The sequence below is a fragment of the Excalfactoria chinensis genome, chromosome 1 (genome assembly GCF_039878825.1).
Source record: "Excalfactoria chinensis isolate bCotChi1 chromosome 1, bCotChi1.hap2, whole genome shotgun sequence".
NCBI classification, from domain to species: Eukaryota; Metazoa; Chordata; class Aves; order Galliformes; family Phasianidae; genus Excalfactoria; species Excalfactoria chinensis.
In genome coordinates this window covers 177,633,297-177,656,235 of record NC_092825.1, presented here as the reverse complement: position 1 = coordinate 177,656,235, position 22,939 = coordinate 177,633,297, and the positions used below count along the sequence as shown (strand labels likewise).

The window sequence follows — 22,939 nt, the reverse complement described above, 5'->3', positions numbered from 1 at the left end:
GCCAGGAGATAGGAATAGGAATACTGAGTTCAGTTTTGGTATCATGCCAGCCAAATGCAGTTAAATTGATTAGAATGTAAGAAAAATACACTCATAGTTTGGTGTACTAAAAGAACAGGAAAGGGCAAAAAGCACCAGGGATATTATACAGAAAGAAGTAAGGAACGGTAAGAATGCTGGAGCTTGAATGAACCGTAGAAGTGGGAAAGGCAGGCCATCACTAAGGGAAACTGGAAATCAATATGATGGGATATAAATGCATGAATAAGAATAAGCTATGAATAAAGAAGATACTCTGTAAATCCCCTTAGTATTATAATGTAGAAGATGAGTAGTAACCTGAGCAAAAGATCAGTAAAATGAAGGGGTCAGAACTCCTGACCTGGGAACAACCACATGGGATGAAAGTGAGAGCAAAGTGTGATGCTGAGAGTGCACAGCGTGATGCTGGTTTGTGGACGCACCACAACCAATTGCAGATAAAGAACCTGACAGCTCTTGCCCTTGAATGGTTTCTTCTTTGGTTTCTTCTTCTTCTTTTCTCTCTCTTTTTTTTTTTTTTTTTTTTTTTTTAATCTGACATCAGTATACTTTTTTTTTTTTTTTTTTTTGTTTCCACAAAATGCTTGTTTTCCCAAGTTTTCCCAAGGAGAAAAATGTACTTCTGTAAAATTATAAGAAATGATTAAGTCATTTTCTTAAGTTAGATATTAAAAAACAAAAGCAAAAACAAAACAAAACAAAAAAAAACCCCTACAATTAAATAGTACTTAATCACATATTATAGAATCTGAATACCTCATTAGTGAAGGAATTTTGAATAGTTATGTTATTTTCTTGATGGGTCTCCTTTGCCTTTGATTTTCCGAGTAGATTTGTCAAGTGCATAGGGCTAGATTTACTCATCATTTAATGAAACGTGTGTCAGAGAGGATAAGTGGTCATCTTATGAATCCATAATGTGAGCCTTGAGCTGAGCCTGTCCCAAAAGTTGTGTCTGGATAGGTAACTATTCATTTAGGCTGGGCTATTAAAGTACACAGAAGACCTTTGGAAAGGTACAACCCTGAGCATTTCTTGTAAGAGATGCTGGCATTCCTTTGTCACAGGAGGTTGCTAGCTTGGGGGCAGATCATTGATGGTTAGTTATTTTACAGCTTGTTTATCACTGGAGACTAAGTGATTAAAACAACAGCTACACTTTCAGCATGAACATTTAACAGAATTGCAAGGTGCTTAGTAAGCTAAGTTATAATGACTGTAAATTGCCTTGTGTTTCAGCTAGCTCCATATTCTGATTTGCAAGCCTCTTCATCAAACCACTTTCCTATTAGAAAATATCTCCTGATAATAGTTTTGATTTATTTTTTATTGTCATTATTAAATTCAAAACACTTAAAATATCAAAAACAATATTTTTAATGTTTTGAAATTAATTTATTTTGTTCAAGCTCCCGCTCAGTTGTTGGAAGCATTGTTGAACAACATCATGCCGCAGTTGCTGTGAGATGCTCTGCAATTCACAAAACACTGCTTCATTTTGACTTGGAACAAACATACACTTTTTTTTTTTTTTCATTTGACAGATGGGTTTGCTCCTGAGCCAGCTGAGTTGAGTAGCAGGGTGCCATGTAAGCAAGTAGCAGAATAGTGCACGCTTATACAGGCCAATGAATGGAGTCAGTTGATATGGACAAAGCAGTCCAAATCTGCTGTGCTTGATACTTGCTGGCTCCAATGGTGCCTGTTAACAAGACTTCTGTGTACAACATACGAAGTTAGAAGTTATTTCAGTTGTCTTTTGGGTAACAACATGTTATCAACGTGTGCAGAGGGATTAATAACTTCCCCTGTACTCAGTACTGGTAAGACTGCACCTCGAGTACTGTGTTTTGTTCTGGACCTCTCTCTACAAGACATTGAGGCCTTGGAACATGTCCAGAGAAGGACAACAAAGCTATGACGGGTCTGGAGCACAAGTCTTATGGGGAGTGGCTGAGGGAACTGGGGTTGTTCAATCTGAAGAAGAGGATTTTGTCATTCTAAGTTTCTGCATTGTTGCACGTAGAATAATGACTGCCTAGCTGTATTTTCTTCAGTAACAATTTGATCATCCCACTCAGTTTCCCAGTTCTGATCTTAGGAGACTGGGGTAATAACTTTCCCATAACAGCCTTAGCCTGTAGTTTTAAAATTAAGAAAAGTCTTGAGTACTTGTTTTATAGTATTGTACAGAAACATGGAAGTAGAGATTTTTCAGGAAGACACTTGTGTCTTTTACAAAATGCTTTGTGTTAAAGAAGTGAGAACCAAAAGATTCAATTCCTACTGAAGATGAACAAGCTAAGTGAGACTGAATAGCTGTGTTGTGTTTGGAAAAGAAGCTGAAATGTGTGGTTGCAACTTTTTGTTTGAGTCCTTTTGCAGTGGAAGCCCACTCTATAGACATTGAAGAGACTGTTTTTTTTCCAGAACTGCTCTGTGAGTCCATGAACCTTTCTGTGTATTTCTCTTTTTCTAATTCTCTCTGTGTCTCTCCCTGCATGGTGCATAGCAATTTTTTTACTAAATTACAGTAGAAATTTACTGAGGTTGTCCTAAACTTTTTTTTTTTTTTTTTTTTTTGTCTTAAAAACATGGTGCTTATTATGCATAGCAGGGATTTTATTATGCAGATAATAGAACGATCTTCACTCAGCCTTGATAAAAGAAGGATGTTGAAACAGACTACAAATACAATGAATACTGCCGTCTTATTGTGACTAAAGAAGGCTCAATAAGGAAGGCCTGCTATCAAGCTGTTTTTCTTAATTGCTAATAAAGGGAGCATTATCACCAATACCAAATCAGAAGCACAGATTAATATAAATACACAGTTAAGTTGTGTGCTGAAGTTGTTTCTTTTTTTTTTTTTCAACAGTCATGTAGTACTTCAAATATGTTTAAGATAACTTGCATTAAGAATAGCTCTCTTTAATGTGTAGGCATATTTTATATAAACTAATGTATGGAGGTTAAAAAGTAAAAATATACAAAAAAAAAATCCATGAGATGATCCAGAAATGGAAAGTAAGAAGATGAGTTTGTAACTGTCACCATTCAAATTTCATCTTTGTTTTTGTAGCACTGATAATAGGTGATTAGTCAGTCATTTAGGATGTCTGATGTCTTCTGTCCTGAATGCTCAAAACTTCACATAAATGTTTAAATTTCTTTCTCCAAAAAACAAACAAACAAACAAAAAAACAAAAAACAAACAAAAAAACTACACACACTTTATTTCTATCATCATATTATACATCACAGTACTATATATTTCATTATACGTAATTATATAATCAATAAAATTATATAGATAAAACTTAAATTAATGGGAAAGAATAAATCTGGATTTGTAAACAAGGCAAAATCTAAAACCATTTGATACAATATTACTATTTAGCAGGAAATTCTATGACATGGACAGCTAACAAGAATAGTCAGATTTAAATAACATGTATATATATCAAGAAAAATATCCAGATCTCATTCAGGTTCTCTCTTCATTCAAATTTATTATTAAATTCAGGTTTTTAAATCACATCTTTAGGGGAAAACAAATAAAAAGCTACACATAGTATGTCTTACCATTCTTAGTGAATTTAATCTGAGAAACAGTCAGCATGCAACGCTTTAAGGACTCGTCAGTATGAAATGGCAGATCCCACATGCTAAAAATCTCATTCTGTGTCAAAAGCAGGTTAGGCTAAAAGCACTAAAGATATCTGACAATATTAGTTGCACTAAATTATTACATACGGGGATATTCCTATATGATCTGTATAATCAAATCTTCATGAGATGCCATGAGATACACATTCTCCACATTATCCTTCTGTCTGTCATTTTGTGCTGGGGCTCCTCATGGTCAGTTGGATGGCTGTATAACTGTGGATATATAGGTGATGACAAACGAATTGTGTATGAGATTAAAAATACCTTTATGTCATAAATACCCATACTTTATACTTATTGAACCACTTATGTTTAATTATTCCATTGTCACAGCAGAAAAGTGTTGCATACATGCACTGGTTTGATGAGTCTGGTGTATCCATGGACGGTCGCATAGCCTTGGGCCTGGATTCACTTCACCCAGACTTGAGATAGTAGCACAGTCCCCGTGATCAATGGGGAAGGGTACAGTGAGGTGTGATCCATGGTTTACACATGCTGAGCTGCTCTCTGGAAATGCTTTATGCACCATATGGGGAGACAAAGTTGACTTGGCTCCTGTTGTAGGCAATTAAAATTAACTGCAATCAGTCCAGGTCATCCTCTACACATCTACTCTTCTAATCTCTTTTTTCTGTTCCTCCCTCACAAAGATGAGACTTCTATAGGGAACACTGTGCTCCCCTGTGGCTCTTGGCATAATACTTGCTGGATAAACTTCCACCTTTCATGAATGTTTCCTTCCTGAAGCCTTCCATAAAGCCTTCTTTTAAGTATGACTGTTCCTAGCATGCATGTGGTAATAGATCTTTGTGGTGAATAATGGGAACAATTTTGTGAACTCTGGACTTCCTGGGGAACAAGCTTTATGTCTGTAGTTTTCTCACTGCATATTGCAAGGAAAGCCAGGAAGTGGTTGACAAAGTTAAAATCTCAGTAGAAAAATAGAATTGTTAAGGTTGGAAAAGACCTCTAAGATGATTTTGTCCAGCTTTCATTCCATTCCATGCCCACTAAACCATGTCCCTCAGTGCCACATCTCCACGTTTCATGAACACCTCCAGAGATGTTGACTCCACTTATGCAGCCTGTGCCAGTGCCTCACCACTGTTTCTGAGAAGAAATGTTTCCTAATATCCAACCTAAATCTCCTAGTTTACAGTAGCAGAAAGTGCACACAGACATATTGAATATGATGCTGCATTTCCTGTAGTATTCACAATACGTAAATTAAGAAAAGTATATATTTTCAAATTTTAGAGTTGTCAACCTCAGTGACTGTATGCAGTGCTTCTTCAGCAGTTCAGAAATAGGAATCATAATTAGCAGTGAGTGAGGTGTCTGTGTTAAATTCAGAATTTATTTCACATCTTAGCCTGTTGTAATTGACTGAACTATTGATTTTAATTGTATCTGTCAGAATTTAGCTGCTCATTCACACGTGTGATATACCTTAATCATTTGTAGGCAGGCACATGCCTCTCTAAGAGTCATTTCCTGGGCAGATAATATACAGAAGCTCCCTGGAGACTTTATATGCATATCACAAAAGCCAGCACAAATAGCAGGCTTGCTAATACCAAAACAACTGATTAATATTAATTCCTATATTCCATTTCTGTCAAAGGTTTTGGAATCAGCTCTTCTTTCTTTTTTATTTCATTTTACTTTTTGTCTTGAGAGAACATAAAATAGGAATACAAATTCTAGGTTGCCTATATAGCAGTCTACTTTTATGTCAGAGGTTGCTATTGTTTTTTTACTTGCTTACAAAATAAAATGGCACATCAGCAGGGTTTCTTTTCCCCTCTTGTTCTATGCTCAACAGTTTTTATCCATCTTTTATTCTACATCTTTAGAATATATACATATGAAATTACAGCTTGCCCAGAGTTAAATCATCATAGATATCAGATATCAGATTTTAATACAATTTATAAGCAGGTAATCAACAGAGACCTATTCCAGATCACACTTTTACAGAACCAAGTGATTCACTGGTGAGCTGAAACCTACTTAGCTGGCTTGCATGATACATCTAACAACACTGTTTTTCTGAATAATGTTTATTTAAAAGATCAAATATTATGTGTTCCACAATCACAGAGTAATTTGCATAGAGATTATTTCCTTAGTATGTCTGATAACAATGCATCTCAAAACACAATGGAAGCTTAAATGAGTTTATTTAAAACATGCATGTATTTAAAAACTATAATATGATTATAAATTAAAAGAAATGCTTTAATGCATACAGAGCTTAAGTCAGTATTAGATCTCACATTCTTGAATGTTCCATATTACCAACAGCTGTGCTTTTATAAGAGAAATTCCTTAATTCTGCTCTATTATGCATTTGTCCTGTTACAAGTCAGTTACTGAATTCAAGATCTCTGGATTGTTAATAACTGACAAGAAAGCTCAAAGTACACACTGCTATATTAAAGATTGTGAAGGGCTTCTTAACAATTATGAGGGCATACAGAATGGAGGTGAAAGTTTTGGCATAAGGCTGGACTTGTTAACAGAGCACATACTGTATGAATGATAATTGAACAAATATGGAAATTGCAGAGATGAATATAGAATATGAAGAAATGTAATTTTTCTGTTTCTTCCTGAAGTATAAACATACTAAATTATTAAGAGTGTAATAGTGGGAGGTAGAATATGAAATTGTATCTCTAACTTGATCCATACTATACTTATGTGGAAGATATAAAAGCTGAAAGCAGAAGTCATTAAAATTACTGTGCTGAATATATTAGAATAGTTGTTAATCTGTAGATTGCTTTAGTTTAGAGTTTCTGGTTCTTTTTCTAGTACCTATATCTCATTGCTAGATAGAAGAATAAAAAAGACATTGCAAATGTTTTTATAAAGTACTCACACTATGGCATCTAGAAAAACAGTTTAATTTTGCATCCTTCAAAATAGATTCAGTCAACTGATAACCTGTATTTTCCAGAAGGGGAAAATTAAAAGTTTATTCATATACTTAAGGTAATGAACATGCGGTAAGCTGTTTAGATGGTAAAACAACATCTTGATCACTGAGATATCCCCAGAGTCTCTTTTGGCCTGCTGGCAGACATTTTTCTGTCAACCATGGAGTCTGAAGAGGGGGGTGAGCGTTGATCTGCCTGAGAGTAGAAAGATCCTACACAGGGATCTAGACAGGTTGGATCATTGGGCTAAGGGCAATGGGATAAATTCAACAAGACCAAGAGCTGGGATTGTTCTGTCTGGAGAAGAGGAGGCTCAGGGGAGACCTTACCTCTCTACAACTGCCTGAAAGGAGGTTGTGGTGAGGAGGGGAGCTGGCCTCTTCTCCGAGGTAATTGTAACAGGATGAATGGGAATGGCCTGGAATTGTGCCAGTGGAGGTTCAGGTTGGATAGTAGAACAAATTTCTGCTCAGAAGGAGGGATAATGCATGGGATCAGACTGCTCAGGGAAGCAGTGGAGTCACCATCCCTGGAAGTACTCAAAAATCATTTAGATACTGTGCTAAGGGACATGATTTAGTGGGGAATATTGATAGCTGGTGGATGGTTGGACTAGCTGATCTTGGAGGTCTCTAAGATAATTACAACCTTAATAATTCTATGATGCTACGAAATGCTTGTTCTCTTTAGAGATCTCCAAAAGCTGTTCGGTCATGGTGCTGGGCACCCTACTGTGGGTATCCCTGCTGGTGCTGAAGTTGAATCTGGTGAACCCTTGGATGCTTTTCAGCATTAACCATTCTGCAATCCTACAATAGCTGTATTATAGCCTTCTCTAATTTTTGCTTTCCCTTTGAAGTACTAATTTTCATGCAGAAGAATCTGTTGTAATTCTAACAGTATGTACTGTATCCACATTTCCCAATAACCTTGTGAAGAAAATTCACTTCCTTCAGCTGTGGCAAGACAGCCTCCAGTGTGTTTGAGAACCTACCCCTCACCTTGTCTTTTTTGCTCTGTTCCTGTTTGTACCTGAAGATTTGTATTAAGTGCTATTAAAATAAATTTATTAAATTAATATTCTGGTGAGCTAATAGTGAAAGTTAACTTTCACTGCTCCCTGAAGGGGAAAGCATATCCATAATTGAGGCGTTCCCCTTGCTGATCTGTGAACCTTGCGGTGATGTACGAAAGATGTCTTGAATTATTCAGTGTTCCTTGTTAGTTATGTTTCTCCTTGGTTTCACTGCGTAGCTGATGTCATTTACAAAGGTTAGGATTTTTTTTTTCCCCATTTTTTATTATGTGGATAGGGCTCATATTTGTGCAAAATACCTCCTTTGGGATCTTTTGTTGTGTCTATGATGTAACAATTAGGCACAGACATTTTCTGTTTGCCCACCTTGTAGAATATAAAGTATGTAAGGAAGTTTAGAAAATTAACTTTAGTTTGTTTGTTAAATTACCTATACTGACAGGGAAAAAAACAAAAACAAAAACAACAACAAAAAAAAAAAAAACAGCCCTCAAACAACTGCAAGAATGCTGATGCTTGCAGTTCCTAGAATAATTTGGTACGAGATCACAGAGAATACTTAACAGGATAAATGTTCCCACTTTTTTATATAATATGACCTCTTCATACAGGTACACCTACTCTGGAGTTCTAATCTATGGTTCACACTTGAATGCACATCCATAAAAACAACCTTTCATAAAAGTCAAGTGCACATTTGTACAAACCTGGAGTTTTTATTTAAAGCTCTTTCTCACAGTTACCACCTTCCCCATAGTTTGCTTAATCTTAACAGTTGCTACCAAAAAAAGAAGAGAAAAATAAAGTTTCTATCAGTTACTTGATCTCTCAACTCTCTTCTAGCAGGAGCCCCAATTACTGCAGCACAGATGTGCTGTCTGTGGGTGCTCTGGGACAGGCTGTAAAAACAGCCCGTTCTGGCATAAAAGTACTTCATTATATAAATGTCATGGAAAACCTGTCATTTCTGTGAATATGATCTACTTAGATTTTTATTATCCGACTTTGAATTCCACATCCCACAGGCTAATGAATTCTCTTTCTAACTTTATATAGCTGTGTAATGTTTACATCAGAGATTACATAAAAATGTTCATGTTTTCTCATCCTGTCAGTGAGTGTCAATACTGCTAAGGTGAACAGTAATATGGCCTCAAACTGACACTGCAACACAGAATGTACAATTAGTTTTGGAATCACTTGTCACCTTCCTTGATGATCTCATTGCAGGACTAGTGAATGCATTTTCCTCCTTTTTCAAGGAAGGAAGATGTGGTTATATGATTAAAGGACCTTAATATAAAGAACCACAAAGGAACACTTTGTTCATCTTTCAAAAACGCAGAACTTACCCCTCTGTATGCTGAGAGATTTTCACCCTTGTGGAGCTCTGTGAGCTCTCAGAGGATGAGGACAGCTGCACTGATCTTCTGGAATACCTATCAGTGAAGGCCAAATGTTACCATGAGAGCTGCACTGGCATCTCTCCTTGGGGAAAAAAAAAAATAAAAAAATCATGCCTGTATTAAAGCTGAGTGCTTCCCAAATGAGGAAAGAAAAAATCACAATTGCCTCTTGGTAGACAAAATATTTCATGCTGTGTAGTTGAGCATATTCATCAGTTCAGACAAGACTGTTATAATTGAAAGCCTTAATTCTTGCTTTGCAAGGTCACCTTGGTCACTAATGGAGAATTGCATTGAAAGCCAAGAGACTTAGACAGTATTCCCAAATTCTGTCACTGACCCGCTTTTGCAAGTTATCTCACGTTTTTCTTTACTTCTCTTTTTCATGTACATATGGATATTTTTACTGTTCACTTTCTTGAAGTTAGAAATTGTTTATTATGGTGTGTCTGCAAGCTTGGTTTCAGCCGCTATCTTCTCTGAAGTGTCAAACAAGAATAAAAGAGAGAGGATTCAGATGTGAAAAACTGTTTGCATTTTCTATGAATGGTTGGGTAAAAATCCTGGCTATGGTTCAGAGCAAAATTCTCTCTGGATAATGCCTCTGACTTCAGTATTAATTGAAGCTGACATTGACAGTCTGAGTATTGATATTCAGCTGTAAATGTCACATTTTTAAAACACTGTTCATCATGTTATTACAGTGTTTTTTTTGCTTTCCTAGTGAATTTTCTGCACAGTTCATGGCTCCACCTGGAGTGATGATAAAATTTTATTGACATGGTAATAACATGAAGTTGATGTGGAGAGATCTAGATGTGCCACACCTCCTGGTTCTATTGCAAATTATTCCACTAATGCTCTATATATAAGGTTGAGATTTTAGAGGTACTTTTCCATTCTTGCATGGTAAACTAATTTGTGATACTAGATGTTCAGAAATTCAAGCTTGAAAAAAACCTTTGATATTTTTGTATTTTCAAAAAAGGAATGAAGTTGTGGGGACCAAAAGCTAATAGAGAGCCCAGCATATGTTCATATATTTTTCAACCTAAGAAAATAAAATGTTAAGCTACAATTTATCGAGTAAAATAGTAATGATGCTCAGAGCAAAAATGCAGCTGTTCCATTGTACAGATGCCTCTGCAATTCTGACTAACATACTAATAAGATTTTAATCTGTAATTCTCCTGAAAGACTAAAGGACAAATTGTTATTAAGGCTAGTTCCATTTGGGATAGCTTCATGGACCTTGCTTAGTCATTTACAGCCTCTCTTGTACGTTCTGACTTTTTATTTGATAGGACAAGGGGGAACAGTTTTCAACCAAAAGAGGAGAGATTTAGATTAAATGCTGGAGAAAGTTTTTCCCCAAGTGAGGCCATGGCGCAGCTGCCCAGAGAAGTCCCATCCCAGGAGGTGCTCAAGGCCAGGTTGGATGGGCCCTGGGCAGCCTGAGCTGGTGGGGGGCAACCAGCCCACAGCAGGGGTTTGGAGTTTGTTATTCTTTAGGGCCCATTTCAACCCAAGTCATTCTATGGCTATTTATTTACCAGAGAAATATAATGACTGTTTTCCCTTTCAGCAATAAGGTTACAGCTTCTGGTACCTTCTTGACACTGTCATTTTAAATGTTTATCCTAGAGGAAAGATGTGGCCCAGAATGTTCCAGTATTACAACTGCAGTTGAGGGCTGCCAAGCAGCTTTACAGGAGCCAGGTGCTGCTGAAAATGAAGGACTATCTATATTACAGGCTATTTTCATAAAAGTAGAAGATAGATATATTTAAAATTGTTCTGAGCCACAAAGTCCTGAGGCTGAAGGGAGCCTACTACTTCTATAATGGAAATTATATATATATATATAAATATATATATATATAATTTTGGAAAGAAGTTATGGTTTCCTTCTCTAGACCTTTTTACTTAGCATTTTATGAGTCCTTGTATCAAGCTACAGTAAACTTTTTTCAATGAAAGATTATTGTGTATTCTATTAACACAGGCTTATAGGTATTTCCAAGCAAGCATATTTGATTCCATCTCTTCTTTTATCCATTTTCTTTGTCAGAAAATAGTGTTGGGTTTTTTTTAATTGTGATTTATAGTGTGCTTTTTTGTTTATTTGTTTGTTTTTCCAAAGATACCTATTATGATAATTAGCATCATCTTGCTTTTGCGAAGCAAGTCTGTTAACCTTAGGCCTCCTGTACTTTCTGTTTTACTCCTCCAGCAGCAGTGGGGCATAAAGGAACTGTAGCATTCCTTCCCACTTCCTACTTTTTCTGTCTTAATGTATACATATGAATGTACTTGAAAACTTGTCTAAATAGACATAGGTTGCTCAGTACAGAAAACAAGAAAAAGACTTGTGGTGATAAGAACTGTACCATATTAACCATAGTTTCTTGTAAACAAGTGAAAGGGGTAAGGCAGGAGACACAATATTTGAATACTTAGAGTTGGCATTTCAGTTCAAATTCAAAGGTCTATGTAGGATTACTTTGTTAGGAGATTGATGTACTTAGGAAATCAAAGGAACTTTGAAGTGTGATTTGACATGAAGAGCAATGTGTTAATATTCTGATTTCATAAAGCACCAAAATGTCAGCTACCAAAATGGTGTTGATTATATTTCACAGCTGCTTATGTTGATTCCAATGAAAAGTGTTTGGGGAAATAATTCGAAAGGGTAAAACTGCCTGCTTCAGTACCTTTTTAAACATTTTAAACCATGACAAACAAAAGAATTGTCAAGAATAAAAACTGTTAGGTTGTGAGTAATTTGTGAGTTAGGTATAGAAGGATTATTTAAGCTATATTGTAATACAGATGCTTAATCATGACAGTGAGCACTATAAAAAATTTCGAAGACTAATATAATGCACTTAGATACTCATGTAATTAAAATCTTCTGGGGATGAGGTCATCAGTCATGATCTAGAGAGAGAAACTGTGCCTTTGAAAACCCCTGTGTTCTCTACAGAGATCTTCATTTAAGCTGTAGTGTTCAGGAGGTCATGAAATCCCAGCTTGGGTACTGATAATATCAGAATAATTTCTGTCTGCTTTCTGAAGAAGTGTAAGGATGACTCAAGGTTGGAGTAGCCTTCAAAGTGCCTTATCTACTGAGCATTTTCATTTCATTACCATGGTGATACATGAATTCTGACACAAAATAAAAATCAGTAAGTGTATCAGCCAGCAAGCAGCTTATAGAGCATAGAATTATGGGAAAGAGGGGGAAAAAAGGAATAGAAAAGAAGAAAAAAAAAATTCTGTCACTGGAGGATGAAAAATGTAGCTATTGTATAAGAGCAGAGTCTTAATTTTATGTTACTCAGTTAATAGTCCTTAAAATAGCAGTTGAGAAAGACCACTCGTTATGTTGCTCTTTATACTTCTTCAGTACGTAATCTACAGATGTTTTGAAGTATCTAAGGGATAGAGTCTGGTTTATAGCATCAAATTGCTATTGTTCCAAGTTTTCTTCAATGTGATTATTAAAGGAAATAAAGTATTCTTGCTAAGCTCTTTAATGGTTGGAAGAATCTATTAAAATGAAGCAGCATGTATGTTTCTGTCAGGTGTAAAAATATGTATATAACTTTGTCCAAAATTAAATTCATTTAATTAGTGGATTAGTTGATCTGTTGGCTCCTTTTTTTCCCTTTTTTTCCCCCTCTTTTCTACTCTATTAACCAGTCATCTCTACAGACAGAGAATGAATACTATCACAAACTAACACCAATAGTGGCTCTAGTTGCATATTCAGGCCATTATATCACACACAGTCTATCAATAATATTAATTAAGAAAAAGGTAATTAGTAAATGTGAAAATATTTTTGGGAATAGTTGTGTTATTAACTTCCTTAAAGATATAGATTAGTCTGCAAAAGGATGTTCATTCTGTCCTGGCTGGAGAAGAATTATTACATCCAAATGTGATTTCATTAAATTAGGATTGAGTTGGGGTTATTTTATTGTCACCTTGGCTACAGTCGATGACAACAGAAAATGCTGGCTGAAATTGTGATAAAAGTCTGTGAGTTATACAGAACATTTGAAGAAATTTTGAAAAATGTGATCAAGATTTCAGAAATTTTACTGACTTCAGAAAAAGTTATCTTGAGTCCTATGGAAGCAGAAGGGTAGGGCCTAAAAAGTGCAGACAGCAATTTCTGCCTCAGGTCTAAGGAAGGGAGAACAAGAGGATAAATCCCAAGAGCATCCATATCTACCCTGTTACCAGAGGCTCTTCTGCCTTTCTCTCAGTGTGTCTGTTTGTTTGTCTTTTTTTCATGGAAAAGTGAGGAACGATGATTGTTAGCATTTTATGTTTCATATATTTCTGTCCTTCCAATTCATGCTCCCTTTTTATTGATTTTCTCCTATATTAGACAGATATTCGCATATTAATCCTAGCTGGACTTTGTCTACATTTATTTTATCTTCAGGTATTCATGAAAATCTTGTACAAACTGTTTTCCAGTTAGAATTAAAAGTTGAAATTATTACTTTCCTCATTAGACAGAAGAGTGTTTCTGTCCTTCCCCCCATCTCTTTTTTGTCCTTCATTTCACTTGGCAACTGAAATTTCTGGTGACATTAACCTGCATAAAAGTAATTCCTGCACATTCTGCTTCAGCAGGGACTCAGAAGCTCACTAAGGAATATGTCAGTTCTTTTTGCTAAACCTTCCGGGCAAATGAACGTCCTGAACACAATTCTGTGGTTGTAAAACACGAGCAGACAAACTGCTTCAGAGGTGGTGAAATATAATTGGCAGGATTTAGATGTTCAGACATCAATCTCTTGTGCATTTTAGATACCTGAGAGTATGTGAGACATCTGCATGAGGTGGCAAGTATGACACAGGATTTTCAAAAAATCTGAGCTTTTGTGGAATGATAGCCATAGTCCTGGCAGGATGCCCTGGGGCATCTAAACTGTTATTGGACTCATTCACACAGGCAGCTGAATTCCATCCCAGATCCTTTATTTTATGTACTTAGCATGCTGTAGCAAGCACTTTGATGTACGTCTTATCTGCAGCTTTTTCAGTGTTGTGCACCAAAACCTGCAGAATGGGGAATTGTTCTCTTGTGTTCTGCCAGCATCTCCCAGTGCACCTCACAGCTGGGATTATCTTGAAATGTCTCTTTTTTTAAGCGTGATGTCTGTGTCGTTATGACACATATACATCGTCTGAGCCATTGCCAGGGAAGCTTTTAAAGATGTTTAATCAAAAGTAATTTGACTGTTTACATATGCATATTGTATATATGGAGTTAGGCGTACTGAGCATCGCTGTCTGCTGGCTTTCCAGATAGTTATGAATTTAATGCTGACACCTATTTTTGAAAATAAGTGATATTGGTTCTCCAATGCTTTTATAAACTCTTTGAAGTCTTTGTTGTTAATCCTCTCGTTGGAAGAGTGGTTTCATTTTAAGAAAATAAGAAAGAAAATAAGAAATTAAGAATCATAAAGTGGCTTAGATTGGAAGGGACTTTAAAGATCTTTGAGCTCCAGCTCTCTGGTGTGTCTGAGACTGCTCAGGGCCTCATTCAACATGGCTTTGAACATCTCCAGGGATGGGACATCCACAACCTCTCTGGGCAGCCTGCATCAGGTTGTTCCATTTATTTGTTTCAAAATACATGTTTGAATTTTATGTGTAGACAAATATACAAAATTTTGTATGCAAAATCTGAGAGGTTGATTCCAAATAACTAATATTACAATTTATTTATTTATTTTATTTTATTGTATTCTATTTTTATGTACTAAGGGAGATTCTTCAAACCTTCTCAGTGCTGTTTGGCTTTAAAAGTAGACACTAGAAAGTAGAATCATAGAATCATAAAGATTGGAAAAGACCTCTAACAACATCTACTCCAGCCATCCACCTACCACCAATATTATCCTCTAACCAGTGTTGCTCAGTGCCACACGTACATCTTCCTTGAACACCTCCAGGGATAGTCACTTCATCACTTCTCCGGACAGCCTGTTCCAGTGCTCAACCACTCTGAAGTTTTTCCTAATACCCAATCTGAACCTCCCCTGGTTTAACTTAAGGATATTCCTTCTCATCCTTTTATGTGAAAGCAGAGGCCAACCTCCATTTCACCACAACCTCTTTTTGGGGATTTGAAGAGGATGATAAAGTCTTCCCTGAGCCTCCTCTGCTCCAGACTGAGCCTGATCTAGCTGTGGTGTCCCTGTTCATTGCAGGGCAGTTGGACTAGACAACCTTTAACAGTCCCTCCCAAATCAAACAATTCTATGATTTTATGAAAACTTGTCTCTCAAATCATACTCAAATCAAAAATAACTGTACAATAGTAGGAAAAACATCTGATTGATGACAAATGTACTATTGCAGACAATTCATTTCCAGGGTGCTTGTGGGGGGAGAAGAGAGGGAAAGTTCAGGAAGTGTTTTCACAATTGAGGTTTTGCAAGCTATAGCTTATGCTTCAGGCACTGTTTTGGTGTGGAGAGAGATGTGTGTCCTTGCATGGACTCAGACTTGCACTATTGATTTTAAAAATAAATAAATAAGCAAACCTAGTTGAGCTCATCTAGCACGATTCATAGCCCTCTGGCATTTAATTAAGTGGCTCTGCAAACTGTATACAGGAAGCTTTTTATTTTTTTTCTGTGCTTTTCACAGTTTTTTCACAAGGCTACTATGTTTCTATTGGTGGGATTGAATATGTGTCAGCAGAGTTGTTTCTCATGATGCATGATTGCACTGGTGCTGTGATCCGCTTTTGGCAACTCTAGAATTGAAAACAGTAACACTAGCGCAATAGAAGAGGAACAGCACAGAGTGCACGACTGAGTACAGATACCCTATAACCTATCTCATATATAATAATTACCTATTAATAATAGGCTTAGATTCTCTCTGAGGCTGTTGGGCAGTTCAGACAAAAACAGCCGATCTGTGGCAAATACATGACAAAATCAGTATTATGCTAATAAGAATATCAGATTATATAAATTTCAGTAGAAGGTATGCATGTATAACTTTTTCTGGGGTAGCTGAAGTATAGAATACTATTGCATACAGAAAACACAAAGCACTTCATAAGACTTTGAAAACAGAGTTGTAAGGAAAACATTTTTCTTTTGTTATTATAGTTCTGTTTTTTGTTTTCGTATTTATATTTAAGTAAGAGCACAGTTTTCAGAAGACTAGTGTTGAAAATGAACTTTCTAGCAGTGAGTAATTCAAACTTGACAAATCACAGAGGAAGTGTACCTAGCGTAAAGGCAGCAGCTCATGAAGCTTTGCGCCCACGTTATCAAAAAAGGTGCTCTTTGGATGGACAGAAAGGAAAGACCCAAGCATCAAACCAGCTCAAGTGGCCATCTCTTCTTACTATTTTTAAATGGAGACAGAGTTTGGAAGAGCGCTTACTGAAGAAAAACAAAACTCGATTGAACTGTTTTCAGGTAATGTGTCAGTTAAAGAATGTCTTGGTTGCTGTCAGTAGCTGGTTATGATTAAACATAGTCAATTGCATGTGGTTGTGCTTAAGATATTTGATATCTGTGTCCTGTATCATTCACGATCTGAAGTAGATGCAGATCTCATATAGTAGGTTTTGCTGAAAATCATGGAGTCTTCTTTGAAGTATCTCAGTTGAGAGTTCTGAAGTAAGGGATTTGGAATAATCATTTAGAATACAAATATGACTATATTAATTTTATGGTGCATATCATAAATGTTATGCAGTATTACATTTCAAAGACTACAGATGAAGTCTTTTTCACTCTGTACTGAATTATTTCTTTTGCATATTTAATTAAAAACAAATTGGGGGAAAAAAACAATTATTGTAGATGTAGCTAATTATGAAAGAGTTACAGAATAACCACAATATTTAGAAGTGCGTGCAAGTTCTTACCACATTTCCACTTCAAAGCTTTGAGTCTCACACTAAACTGCATGAAATAAATGCATATTAGGAAAACGTAAAATGGTAGCTCACTATAACACAGTAAGACGCTGCTTAAGCTCTTCTACAGACTTATGAGCAAGGAGAATTTCAAAATATAAATTATTATGAGTGGTGTCATAGATGGCTATAAAAGACAGTGTGTATAATGCTATGAATATCTGCTTGTAGTTTATTGGTTTGCTGAACTTAGTTTCTACTTTTATGACACTTCTCATATGTAACAAATTTATTCTTTTCAGTGATGTAACTCATAAGTGAAATATAATTTGTGAATATAATAGTATCTTGTTCTAAGTTAATCTTCAGACAAAAATCCTTTTAATCTTCAGGGGACACAACTGAGCAAAAGAGTATAAAATGTTTTTTAGTGAGTAATGGATTATATTATAGTTCTGGTAGCATTTCTTGTATGATAACAGTGAGTGGGTCATAACAATCATTTGCAATTCCATTCTTTTCAGAAGCTTCTGCACTTCGAATTAAATGCAGTGTAGACTCTAATAAAGGATTATTTTTAAAGATTATTTTTCTATTCATATTTAGGATAATCGCTTACAGAATTAACTGCCTTGTACTCATTTGTTTAGCAGGAAAAAAAAAAAAAAAAAAGACAAAAAAACCTCTGGGTAGTGCTTTTTTTTTTTTTTTTTTTTTTTCACCTACTCTTGTTCTCTTTCTCTAACAAAAAAGAAAAACAAAAAATTCTAGCTATGGGATATTCTAAAATCTAGTTTTGCCTGCTTCTCCTTAATAAAGCAGAATTTTGTTTACATGTTTTATAGCACGCATGCAGTAGCAAAACAATCTTGACAGAGGCAACAGTTCTTCAAGGATGCAACTTCTTGTAATTTTAAATTAGATTTAAATATCTTCATACTTAAATTATAAATATATGTATACTGCGAAAGAGATAGATCTGCCAGTCATCTGCCAGTCAAATTTAAGAAAAAAGATTTATGATGCTGTATGAGTTTTCATGTTATAAAAGGTAGATGAGATTTGCAGAATTGCTGTATCAGTGTGGCAATAACTTCTGGTTGAGACTTATGAGGAGGGAAAAAAGAAAATAAGGGTTGTGTTCATGTGTTGCCTAATTTGAGTTTGGGATTAATAGTCTCAGAATTAAATTTATTAAGTGATTATAAGATGCAGTTTTAAGGTAGTGAGCACAATCTGAATGATGAATTGCAAAAAGATCTTAAAAAACAGAGATAAAATGGCTGATGAAATTTAGTATGAGTGATTGTAAAGCATATGATAAGGGAGAGCAGACAAGAATTTTAACATTATGGGCCTGGGTACATTGGACAGAGATCTCAGAGTATGATAGTTTCCAGATATGTAGTGCCAAAATAAAGAAACAAACCAAAAATACAACCCACTGCCACCAACAGCCCCAAAATGTTCTCTTATGTTAGGAATTATTAAGAAAAGAATAAAATACAAAACAAAGGCCAAAACAATCAAAATTAAAAGATCCTCATTCATAAGCTTTAAAGATCCTCATTAAGAATCTTTAGAGATGATAAAAGAGAAACTGTAGCACGGTAGACTGTGTAACTCAGGGTCTCCTTTTCAATTACGAAAGGGACATGAGGCATGGAAATCTGTGATCCATTATATATATACTTGTTTCCAAAGAGGATTTTGTTAGTTACAGATGTTCCCTGTGGGCCATGGATTTGGCTCTGGGCCCACTTGTGTCCCTGGCTTCCACCATCTAGTAAGGCGTCCTTCCACTTGGCATCCAGACAAGACAGTGGGGTATGGAACTTAGCAGTGGGACAAAAGGCAGAACGCATGTTTCTGAGACAACGTAAATATAGGTGATATTGATATCATGTTTCCATGTTAATGGTGTATGGAGCCAAACAGGACATTTGCAGCAGAAAATAGAGAAGAATCTCCTCTGGGACAGTCAGGAGTTAGCCCTTCGTGGAGTAACTTTGAGACAGAGAGAAACAGGTTTGAGGAAGATAGGTGGGAAGCTGATGGATATCACTTCTCAGAACAAAAGATGGGGAGGAGCAGTACATGGTCCACCTTGAGGATGGTGCACATATCATGAAAGACACATATCCCAGCAACCTATAATACAGAAGGTCTCTAAACATAATTAGAGCTGATGGAGAGGGACTGGTGGTGCCTGGATAGTACAGCTATGCCATGTAGATAAAATTAGGGTGCCATGTGGTAGAAGTGAATGGATTAAATAGCACCTGGATGATTATGGGTGGGTATTCCCATGCTACATGAAGTGAAAGAAGGCTTAATTCCCAGCATTTCGTGGAGATGTCTGAGGTGGTGCTGATTTTGGTCAAGATGTGCAGTTGTGACTTTCCATTCTGCTTTCTGCACCTACAGCAGAGTTCAAGATAAAGTCTGAGTGCAAGAGTTGGAACACCTAGACATAGAAACGGAGCTGGAATTGTACTTTCTTCACATCTGACTACTGTGGGAGATAGGGCATTAGAAGAAAGGAGTACTTGGTTCAACCAGAACATAACTTTTTATGTACATACATTTGATCTAGAGATGGCATCTTTGAAAAATTCTTTTTCAGAGACCTTATTTTCATCATGACTCACAGCACCTGAGAATGGACAATTAGGCTCACAGCAGTTTAAATAAAGTTTGATCAAAAAACATTATTATATTTAGTAAGCAGTATGCCTTAACAGCTTTTAAAAAGCAAAACCTAGGGAAAAAAAAAAAAAAAAAGTGTCAGGTCAAAAAAGAAACCATCATACATCTGCATATTCATCATGCCTTTCAGTAGATATGCAGATTAGTCTTTTCTGAAGAATTCTGCTTAACATTTTATGGAGGTGTGAATATATACTGGTAGGTGATTGGATTTTTTTTTTTTTTTTTCTTTGCAGTGCTGATTATAGAGCACTGGATCAATTTTTCTTCTCAGAGCAAAATTCGGTCTGCTTCACTAGGATTTGGGCTGCTATCGTTTTCAACTGCTTGCCACACTTTGTAAACTTATATTAGTACCAGGGACTCAAGGAATAGCCTTTCTGGTTCCTTCTCCTTTCTTTTTTTTACCCTCTAAGAGAAATGATTGTTACTGGCAGTCAACAATACTGCTTTTAATTGAGCTTCTTAATGACTTTGGGACCACTTTCACCTTATCTCCATAAGCCTTTATCACTTCAAAATCTGATTCTTTAAACCACCTTAAATTCTGAAGATTCATGCAAAGTCCTTCGTTGACCAACTGAGATCTCTCTTGAACCTCTTGACTGGTGAACTGAGGATTTATTGTTACATGTGCCATCATAGGAGCAGAAAATTTGAATTAGAAACCATATATCCTATACATATGTCATAATTTTTACAGTCTTTAGCTCCCCTGGGAGGTGAATTGAATGTTCAGAACAGAGATGCTTATGTGTTTAGCCTCAATTTAAGCTGACTACTGTTCATACACATTTTGGAAGAAATTTTTACAAGAGAAAATAATTAAGCATGTTCCTTTTCATGTAACTTGCACAGAGTTATGTATAATATGCTGTTCCAGCAGCTGCGTGGAAATAATCGGTGTTGTTTTGAGGCTACCCCATTTTAGTTAGTAGGTCTTTCAAGTTTTTGAATGCTGGTGTGTCCCTTTACAGAACTAAATGGAATAAAAATACATTCAATGTCTCTCCGTGTAATTTTACTCTAATTAGATAAGCAAAGTAAACGACTATGTATAATTGTTCTAAAGCAAAGGCCTTTAATGGATACAACAAACCTTGTGGGAAGAAATGCATTAGGAATGCATTTCTCACTGCCTTTGTCTTCATCTTTCCTTCTAGTTTTGTCTTTTGAAGTCCCAAAGTAGGGAATTTAAGAGGAACGAAACAGAGACAATAAAAGCATGTTTATTTAGTTTCACACATACAAAGAAGTTTTATTCTGGTGGTAGAAACTTCAGCTCCCTTGATAACTGAGCTTACACTACAACTGAGGTGATTTTTTTTTTTTATTTATTTTTTTTATAGAGTTGTCTGTAGAACTACTACAGTGAATGCATGTAGATCAAAATTACAAGAGATCTGATCTAGTACCATAACAACTGAAGCATTTTATGATCATAGCTAGCATGCACCAATTTATTTTCTAAATTTGATATATTCCTTAACTACGCCACGTGCAAGTTGATGGTGAACTTTAAGATCTGGTGCTAAAAAACAATAGATCAAATATAAGAAATTGTAGTTGTTCCCTTATCCTTGCAGGGAGCAAGAGTTCTGCTCAAGAGATGAAAAGGGGCAAGGCCAATGTTTCATCCCTTGAAGCCTCCCTATGGTGTTTGACTGCAGTCTGGCTTGTACAAAACAATTTATTTTTTTTTTAATTACTAGGTTTAATAACATCAAAAATATACCCAGACTGGAAAGTATGATTATAATTTTACATGAGCTTGGGAACATCAATAAGTGGTAGATGGGACTGCTGTGGATTGAATTGGAAACCATCTTTTAGAATCCTGTCACCCTTGTAGATAAGCGCCACATAAAATGTAGCTTTAATATTTGAAACTTAGAATTGTTGCAGCTCAAAGTTTTTATTAAGGGAGCTGGAGCCCTACTAGCTCACTTGAAAAGAGTTTATGGATGCAATTCATAATTATTTTCTTTGTTTTGAAAGTAAAATCAGCCTGCAAAACACTGGGAAAAGGTTGTCAGAGTTTCATAGTCCATGCTTTTTGTCTAAAATATTTGTCTTTCTAAACATCCCAGGCTAGAATGAACTGTGGCAGAAGCAAACTGTGACATGTGATACTAAACACAGAAAGTGTGTTTAGAAGTACTGATTGAGGAGTTCTACTGACAAAGGATGGCACAAGGGACCGCAGAGCTCATAGAATCATTAAGGTTGGAAAAGACCTCTCAGGTCATTTAGTCCATCTGTCCACCAACTTACCCACAAACACACATCCCCAGGTACCACATCTACATGTTTCTTTTCACCTCCAGGAATGGTGACTCCACCACCTCCCTGGGCAGCCTGTGCCAGTGCCTCATCACTCTTTCTGAGTATAAATTCTTCCTAATAGCCAACCTGAATGTTCTAGAGTCTCTAAGGTAGAAAGCATTCACTCTACTGCTTTTGATTTCCCTTTCTTCCCAGATTCAGAGTTACCGGTTTCATTCCTAGATATTGCCTGATTCATGAATAAAAGGATTTTTTTAATATTTTCTGTAAAAGAATTTGAGGGAGTAGGAAGCAAGTTTTTATGCTCTATTCACTTGAATTTGCATGCTCTAATACAGCTCTGATAATTCAGATAAATTAAAAACTGTTTTCTTTAATGTAGTCAGGCTATATTAATGGCAATATATGTATGAACATACTGCAGCAGAATTCTAGGTAAAAATTAATATTTCACAATGAGGGTGAGTGCATATATTTTGGAGGTGAGAATGATGCCTTTGGATGCAAAAGTGGTAATTCTGATTTATTTATTTTCTTACTATATCTTCAATAACCACTGCAGCTAAAAGCACAGACACTGCACACAGAGGAACGTGTGTGTTGTTGGGAAAATAATGGGGCTAATAAAGTTGCAGTACTTTATCCTTGGGATTCCTAACATAATCTGTTGTGTGGGAAACAGGGAACAAACCATGTGCCATCTTGTGGCTTCTACAGCCACTGCAGCTAGTTTAATAGAGAATGAGCATTAGCTGAAATTTTGTCCATGCCTTTAAAAGAAAATTAAAAAAAAAAAAATAATAAAAAATTAGTGAGTTGCATGTGAGCATTGGCTGAGAGAAGAAATAGGAAAATGGGGCTCTTGTTGGAGAGGAACTAGGGGGAAAAAAAGTAGGAATTGGAGTATTTTGATTTATTTTTT

The 22,939-nt window shown here is 36.0% G+C and overlaps 1 protein-coding gene across 31 annotated transcripts in view; it reads left to right on the top strand.

Annotated features, from left to right (window-relative positions):
• DLG2 (discs large MAGUK scaffold protein 2) overlaps positions 1 to 22,939 on the top strand; it is a 981,657-nt gene that overhangs the window by 510,941 nt on the left and 447,777 nt on the right. The window lies entirely within an intron of this gene.